Source organism: Bos grunniens, chromosome 3, assembly GCF_055505025.1.
Source record: "Bos grunniens cultivar Pamir isolate PY7600 chromosome 3, Bosgru_T2T1.0, whole genome shotgun sequence".
Taxonomy (NCBI): Eukaryota; Metazoa; Chordata; class Mammalia; order Artiodactyla; family Bovidae; genus Bos; species Bos grunniens.
Window position 1 is genome coordinate 38,775,001 of NC_141167.1, and position 8,231 is coordinate 38,783,231.

An 8,231-nucleotide genomic window follows, 5' to 3' on the forward strand; every position below is an offset into this window, starting at 1 on the left:
CTGAGCTACCTTGTTGGGAACAAAGCAGTATGACTATCAAAAGCAAGTAAATTTTGTTCCATTTTGGCAAAATTATTTATAGAAGGAAAGGTGAAGAATTCAAGCAATGAGAGGTCCTGCCCTTCTTTCTCTCTATTTTTTAAAGTAGAATTTATTTTTTTTTAACAATAGTTTCAGGTATACTGAAAACTAAGAAAAGACTCTGATGCTGGGAGGGATTGGGGGCAGGAGGAGAAGGGGACGACAGAGGATGAGATGGCTGGATGGCATCACCGACTCGATGGACGTGAGTCTGAGTGAACTCCGGGAGTTGGTGATGGACAGGGAGGCCTGGCGTGCTGCGATTCATGGGGTCGCAAAGAGTCAGACACGACTGAGCGACTGAACTGAACTGAACTGAAGAAACAAGAATTTTATGTTCTGTTTTCATATTTTTATGTACCTTTCTTGCTAAACTAAGGTACTGACTTTACAGATTTTTCCACCAAGATATATTTTAAGTGAAGATTTTAAAAGTAAAGTTTTATTACTTTTATAATAATTTCATATTCAAACAGTGGTGTTTTGTTAAGTGGTGTCATAATTGGGAGGAGGGTGTGATTTTAACCTTTTTTCATATTGGTTTTCTTGTCAAGTTTCATCTCTGCCCTCATTCTGATATCTGGTAAGCAAAGCCAGGATGACCAAGAATGGGAACAAATTGGAATCTGGAGTCAGAAATCTTGGATTACTTACTAGGTGAAAGGCTAACTTTGTGAGTCTCAGTTTCCTCCTTTGGGAAATGGGAATAATGAGAACCCATCAAATTAGAAAAGGCTGTTATTGTGGGCTGTAAAGGATCAACGAAACGTTAGTTCTTTTCTTAAATTATTAATTAATTTTATTTTTGGTTGCACTGGGTCTTTGTTGCTACCTGCATGCTTTCTCTAGGTGTGGCGAGCAGGGGCTACACTTTAATTGTGGTGCTTGGGCTTCTCATTGTGGTGGCTTTTCTTATTGCAGAACACAGGCTCTAGGTGCACGGGCTTCAGTAGCTGCGGCCGTGGGCTCTAGAGCAGGTCTCAGGATTTGTGACGCATGGGCTTAGGTGATCTTCGACATGTGGAATCTTCCTGGATCAGGGATTGAACCTGTGTCCCCTGTAGTGGCAGACCCACTGTGCCACAGGGAAGTTGCAAGTGTTAGTTCTTATGAGGGTATTCTTCACCTGTGAGATGCGACTCTAGGCTAACATAACTTATTTTATAAAACATTGTTTATATATTCACATAAGCCATGTCTCTAGAGAATAAACTTATGAAATTCATAAGGCAATGATTTTGGAATGAGGCAGACCTGAGTTTGAATCTTGGCCCTTCAACTTGCTGCTGCTGCTGCTGCTAAGTTGCTTCAGTCGTGTCTGACTCTGTGCGACCCCATAGATGGCAGCCCACCAGGCTCCTCCATCCATGGGACTTTCCGGGCAAGAACACTGGAGTGGGGTGCCATTGCCTTCTCCGCCCTTCAACTTAGCAGTTTCCATAAGTTTGTTTTCTACAGCTGTGAGTCTATTTTGGTTTTATAAACAAGTTCATTTGTATCATTTTTAAGATTCCACATGTAAGTGATGACATATATTTGTCTTTCTCTGTCTGACTTACTTCATTCAGTATGATGATCTCTAGGTCCATCCACGTCATTGCAAAAGGCATTATTTTCTTCTTCTTTATGGCTTAACTTTGAACTTTGCCACATTCTTCTTTGCTCCTCAGATTCCTCACACCTAAAATGGGATAACATCCCTTAAATTACAGAGTTGTTTTGATTAGATTTGAGGTATGTTAAGCAACTAATGCAGTGCCATCCCCAGAACAGGACCTAGTGTCCCTACCATCATTATCTTGGGTCTTCTGTAGTCTCAGATCCTCCCTGGAGTCTCCCAGGAGATGCCCTTCACCCGCTGAGGCTCTTCTTTTTATTTTTAATTATTTTTTAAAATTAATTTTTATCAAAGTATAGTTGATTTATAATGTTGTGTTAGTTTCTGTCATATAGCATGGTGAATCAATTAGGCATATGCATATATCCATTTTTTTTTTTAGATTCTTTTCCATATAGGTCATTACAGAGTATTGAGGTGAATTCCCTCTGCTATACAGTAGGTTCTTATTAATTATCTATTTTATATATAGTAGTGTGTATATGTCAATCCCAGCCTCCTAATTTATCCCTCTTCCAACTTCCCCCCTTAGTAACCATAAGTTTGTTTTCTAGAATTGTGCCTCTTTTTCTGTTTTGTAAATAAGTTCATTTGTATCATTTTTTTAGATTGCACATATAGGTGGTAACATATATTTGTCTTTCTCTGTCTGACTTACTTCACTAGGTATAATAATCTCTAGGTCCCTCCCTGTCATGGCAGATGGCATTATTTCGTTCTTTGTGACTGAGTAATATTCCACTGTATATGTGTATCACATCTCCTTTATCTAATCATCTGTTGACGGTCATTCTTTTCATGACTTGCCTATAGTCCTTATGCTCTGAAGTCTTTGCTTTTAGAAATGGAAGGTAAGTACGATAAATAGAAGGAATGATTAAGCTGAGCAACATGGTTGGGGGTTACAAAGAAAGCAAGTCTATGGCTTTGTGCAGTAATTACTTTCCATGTGACTTTTAGCTTGAAAACTACCAAAGAGGAGACCAGATCTGATATGGATGATGATCTTTTGATTTCTGGAGAATATAACTTAAAAAGGAAATTCTAAACAACCACTGTTGTTTTGGCAGTTTATTAGAAGATTGCTTTACAAGTTACAGCTCTTTGTCAGAACACTCCCCCGCTCCAGCCCCCTCCACATACCCCTTGTTCCAGTGCTCTGCTGAGCTAATTCCAACATGGCTTAAAAACTCTGTTTAAGCATCAGTTTCTAGGGGTGAATGGCCCTGAGCCTCCAGAGAGGTGAACCTCACTTTGGTTGCTGTACTCTTTCTTTACACTGATGTCTTAAAATTGTTTCTTAAATGTCTACTTCCACCACAAACTGTAAAGCCCCATGACATGAACAATTCCAAATGACTTTAAATGTCAGCAGCTTGCCTGTACATCTTTAAGGTGAGATACTCTTCGGACAAAAAGAGCTACAAAGAATCATAAACTGTATACAGTCATCACATTGCTATTGGTACTGTTGGTATGACTAATTATGAGATTGCTCTGGGTATTTTGGGGGAACAAAGCAAACTAGAAATTAAAGGTCAACTGTAATTCTGTCGTTTTTGGAATTGTTGAAAATTGAGACTATCAGTGTGGGGAAAAAGAGGAAAAAATCACAGTTTACCCTGAAATTATCAATATGAAATCATAATTAATTTTATTAAAAAATTCCAACCTTGTTCACTGAAAAGACCTAGAAACAGTGAAAAACACACAATGACTCACCCCTCATGCTCAGATGGTGGTGCTGAAATACCATCTCCTGCTAAAAGGAACCAGAGCTCCTTAGAGAAACAGCCGACTCCAGGTTAGGCAGAGGGAAGGTACATGCTGAGCTTGTCACAGCTTGTATCAAGCAGCAAGGAGGAGATAAAAAAACTACCACAGTTCCATCAAAAGGATGCAGGAGCCAACCTGAAGAGGCTCCTGAATAAAGATGAGACAATTTAAGCATCCATATGGGCAATTGATTGGAACTCATCAGATATATTTAATAATCATTAAGTTTATAGTGATAGTAAGAAAGAAAGAATATGAGAAATAGAATTTTAGAAAGAAAAAAAGAGAGGGAGGTGAGAGAGAGAAAGTAAGAGAAGGAAAGGGAAGAGAAAGAGTGAGTTAAGAAAGAGAAGAGGGAAGCAAGGGAGAAATAAAGAAAAAAGGGAGAAAGCAAGGTAGCAATTGATCACCATGGAAAGATGCTAGTCAACCAACTTGTTATTCTGAAAACTGAAAATAAAGGGGGGGGGGGAAATCAAGCATTTATCTTGCCTTTTCTGTGTGAATTACACTAATGGGTAATCAAGTAGAAGATGAAGGAAAAGTTCTTTTTATAAATATAACCCAGCTAAAAAAAATGAGAATATCACCATTTTGCAACCACTAATGAATGAATGGACGCAATGATAAAGAATCCACTTGACAATGCAGGAGACACGGGAGACGCAGGTTCAATCCCTGGGTCAGGAATGTAGTCTAGAGGAGGAAATGGCAACCCACTCCGGTATTCTTTTCTGGAGAATCCCATGGACAGAGGAGCCTGGAGGGCTACAGTCCATATGGTCACAAAGAGTCAGACACCATTGAGCACAACACTCAATGAGTGAATGGACTTGGGTGTTTATTGAGCTGCTAACTTCACAAAACAGAGACATTGATATGATGGGTCTCCTAGTGAAAGAACACTCCTTGCCAAAAAATCCAAACCTGAAAATAAAGAGCAGATCCCTGTTTAGGGCTTGTCTTCAATGAGGAGACTTTATTTGTCACTTTTGGATGCCACTGAACACTACCCTCTCTGTTCTACTGTGACATCTTAGCCATACGTTCAGTTGTTCCACAGACATTGATTCACTTGACTATTGCATAGTTTCTTTGTTTCTACTCTTGTCTTCCTGCAACCTAATATCTACTCAGCAGCTAAATGATATTTTAAAATGTAAGGAAAGCATGTCCCTCTTCCACTGAAAATGTGCCAATGACTTACCATTAATCTCTGAATCAAATCTAAGGGCTTTACTATGGCCAACAAGGTCCTACAGACTCTATTTCAAATTCATCACCTATTGTTCTCTCCCTAGCACACTCTGCTCATCCACCTGGACATCTTGCTATTCTGTCAATGCATGGAGTACACACCATTTTAGGAGCTTTGCATAGAACACTTTCTCCCAACATCTGCATGACTTACTCCCTTACCACCTCCCAACCTCCTCTCAAATATAATCTGACCAGTCGACCATCTCATACCAACAGCAACCCTTGTACTATCTCTTTAACCTATTGTATTATTTTTATAGCAACTAGTATCACAACTATAACTTATATTCATTTGTTTATTATCTCTCCCCACTAGATTGTAAGCTAGAGGCAGGGATTTTATCTATTTCCCTCACTTCTGTATCCCCAGTGACTGAAACGGTGCCTGTAAGGTAGTGTATGCTCGATAAATACTTGTTGAATGAATGAATGAGAGCGTGGATGACTTGCTATGTTGCAGTGTGTTGCATTAAACAGCAGTCTCCCCTAGCAATTCATTGAAGACAAGGAGCAGGTTTTATTCAGTGTTTTATTGCAGCATCTTGCATGATGCCTGGCACTTAGTAGGTCCCCAGGAAATGCTTTTTCTAGTATTAAATGTATCTTTGCCTAGTAATTCTTATACCTCTAGCTGTAAGGACATTTCAGAAATAGAAGATTTACATTTTGTGTGTGTGTGCTTATGTGTTAGGGGTCTCATTGGATTCCTAAGCTGTATTTTTGTGAGAAAAAGTACATATCAAAACCAAAGCCCCATAAGAAATAAATCTTCCCATTATGAAAAAATAGAGTGTGTTTTAAAGACCGATAAGGGCGCAGAAAAGAAGCATGCCAGTCCTTGGTCAAATATTATACAGGATTCTGTGTGAGAGTTCAAACATACCATAGATCCTGATGTAAAGTAATATCTCTGAGAAGGTATCCAGAGGAAGAGGGTGGGGTAGAAGATCTTCAGCCACACTCTATTGGAGCTACTAGGCGATGCTGTAGAAGACAGGGTAGTCTTCATTTGTGGATTCAGAGAGGAAATATCTTACTAACTTTTAAAGTAACGACTTTTGTTTTTTATTACATTAGCATTGCATACTTAGTGTCGAACTTTAGTAAATGCAAATAAGTAAAAGGAAGAAATGTTCACCCAGAACATTTCCAGAAAGAAATCATCCAGGAAGAACTACTGCTAGTAAGTACCCTCTATAATGGATTATGTTAAGTGCTTGCTAGACGTCAAGCACTATATCAATGCTTTATACTTATCAACCTCCCAGTCTCTCTAGGAAATTTCTTTCTATACAGTCATATGAAATAAGTATAGTTATACGAATATTGATAAGCACATCATATTCATTTTTGTTTGATTTGACACATGGTAGATGCTTAACAAATATTAGTTGAATGAATTACTGAGAACTTAATATAATTCATGAAAATCACCTGACTCATATGGTCATTCAATTCATAGTAGCTACATAATGTTACATATATTAACATTAATTAGTTTACAATACAACCTGGTAAATATTCTTTGTTGAAGTTGCTCCTAAGAGATCTAAGCTTAGTTGGTTGAGTGACCCAGTAATAAGCAGTCCAACTCCTCTTCTCGTTGTGCAGGTTTTCTCCTTCGTCCTCCTGCACATGGTCTAAAGTTTTGCTTTGGGCTTGGAGGGCTGTATCCCAGGCTGGTAGAAATCTGAGAAGTGAAGCCAGCTTGGAATCTCAGAGTTTTTTAGTGACTCTGCAGAGTCATACTGTTCATGGGGCTCACAGAAACCAGAACTGCTTCTGAGGCTTGCTCGGGACATCTGTCCCAACAGAATCTCTTGGCATCACTAAATAGTTACCAGAGATGTTTTCCTTCTGCCCAGATCTCCATCCTCCCATCTGTCTCTTACCACTTCTTTTTCTGTAGCATCTGAAATTGCTTTAAATTGATTTAGTGAACACTTTTGAGTTCCAGTGGGCAAAGTACTGTATTTTGAACGTCTTGGTTGGGAAGGGACAGAGAGATAAGGATGGCTCTACCTTCCAGAAACTTTCAGACTACTAGGAAGGATAAGAGAAGTACCTGTCTCCAAGATAAGTAGCTCCTTCTAAGTCTCCTGACTTCCAATCAGAAAAAGTAGATAGCTTCTCAATGTGTGATAAGGCACCACCTGCATCAGTTTCACCTGCAATGTTTGTTAAAAGTACATCTCAGTGCTACTGGATCTGAATCTCTGGATTGGGGTGGGAGTTTATATTTATAATAAGCAACACAGATGTTTCTTATACCAACACCAAACTGTGAAAACCACTGATGTAGCATACCAAGATGACTGCAGATGATAATGGACATTGAATGGAGGAAAGAGTGTATGTTTAACTTGCCTACCATTCACCAGACCCTGTACTAATCACCTATGCCTTGTGACCTCATTCCTCTTAAAAACACTGGGAGAAACCACCATCATCGTCATTCTCCTTTTGTAGAGATGAGGGAACCAGGTATAGAGAGGTTAAAAATTTGCCCAAGTCACACACAGAAAGTGGTGGAACTGAGCTTTGAATCTATGTGGTCTGACTCAGCAGTCCGTGCTTTTTATTTTCTTTTGGCTGTGCTGAGTCTTTGTAGCATGTTGCTGAGCTCAGGCTTTACGGGTTCATGGGCTCAGTAATTGTGGCACGTGGGCTTAATTGCCCTGAGGCATGTGGGATCTTAGTTCCTTGACCAGAGATCAAACCTGCATCCCCTGCATTGGAAGGAGGATTCTGAACCGCTGAATCACCAGGGAAGTCCCAAGAGCTCATGCTTTTAACCTTTAAGCCTCTCATAAATGGAGGCTATCATGAAAGCCTTAAAAAAGCTAGACAGGTGCACAATACTAAGTGAAGAATGCAGGCAAATGATTTGATTTTAATTTTTATTGGAGTATAGTTGATTTACAATGTTGTATTATTTTCTGAAACTCTAGACAACCATCAAGAACTAGTAGTTCTCAATTATTCCCTCTAAGACTAGACTATATGGTCTTGTTTTTATTCTTCCAGAGTCACATGGATAGTTTGTAAAAGGAGCATATAAACAATCTACTGAGCACCTTTTCAGGATAATGCCATTTGTATCTATCTCATCAATCTTCTTGGCAACTCTGGGTAATATTTGACTCAATTTAGAGATAAAGAAAGTATTCTCAAAAAATGTAAGTGATTTTTCCCAAGGACACACAGTTATTAAATGGTGGAAGCAGGTCTGCTTTTATCCACTATTTGGTGCATCAACAAACATGGGTTCAGCTACGTGTGTGTGTGTGTGTGCTTAGTTTCTTCAGTCATGTCCAATTCTTTGTGACCCTATGGGCCATAGCCTGCCAGGCTCCTCAGTCCATGGGATTCTCCAGGCAAGAATAGTGGAGTGGGTTGCCATGTCCTCCTCCAGGGAATCTTCCTGTCCCAGGGATTGAATGATTGAATACGCAGTTCCTGCATTGCAGGCAGATTCTTTATCGTTGAGCTATGG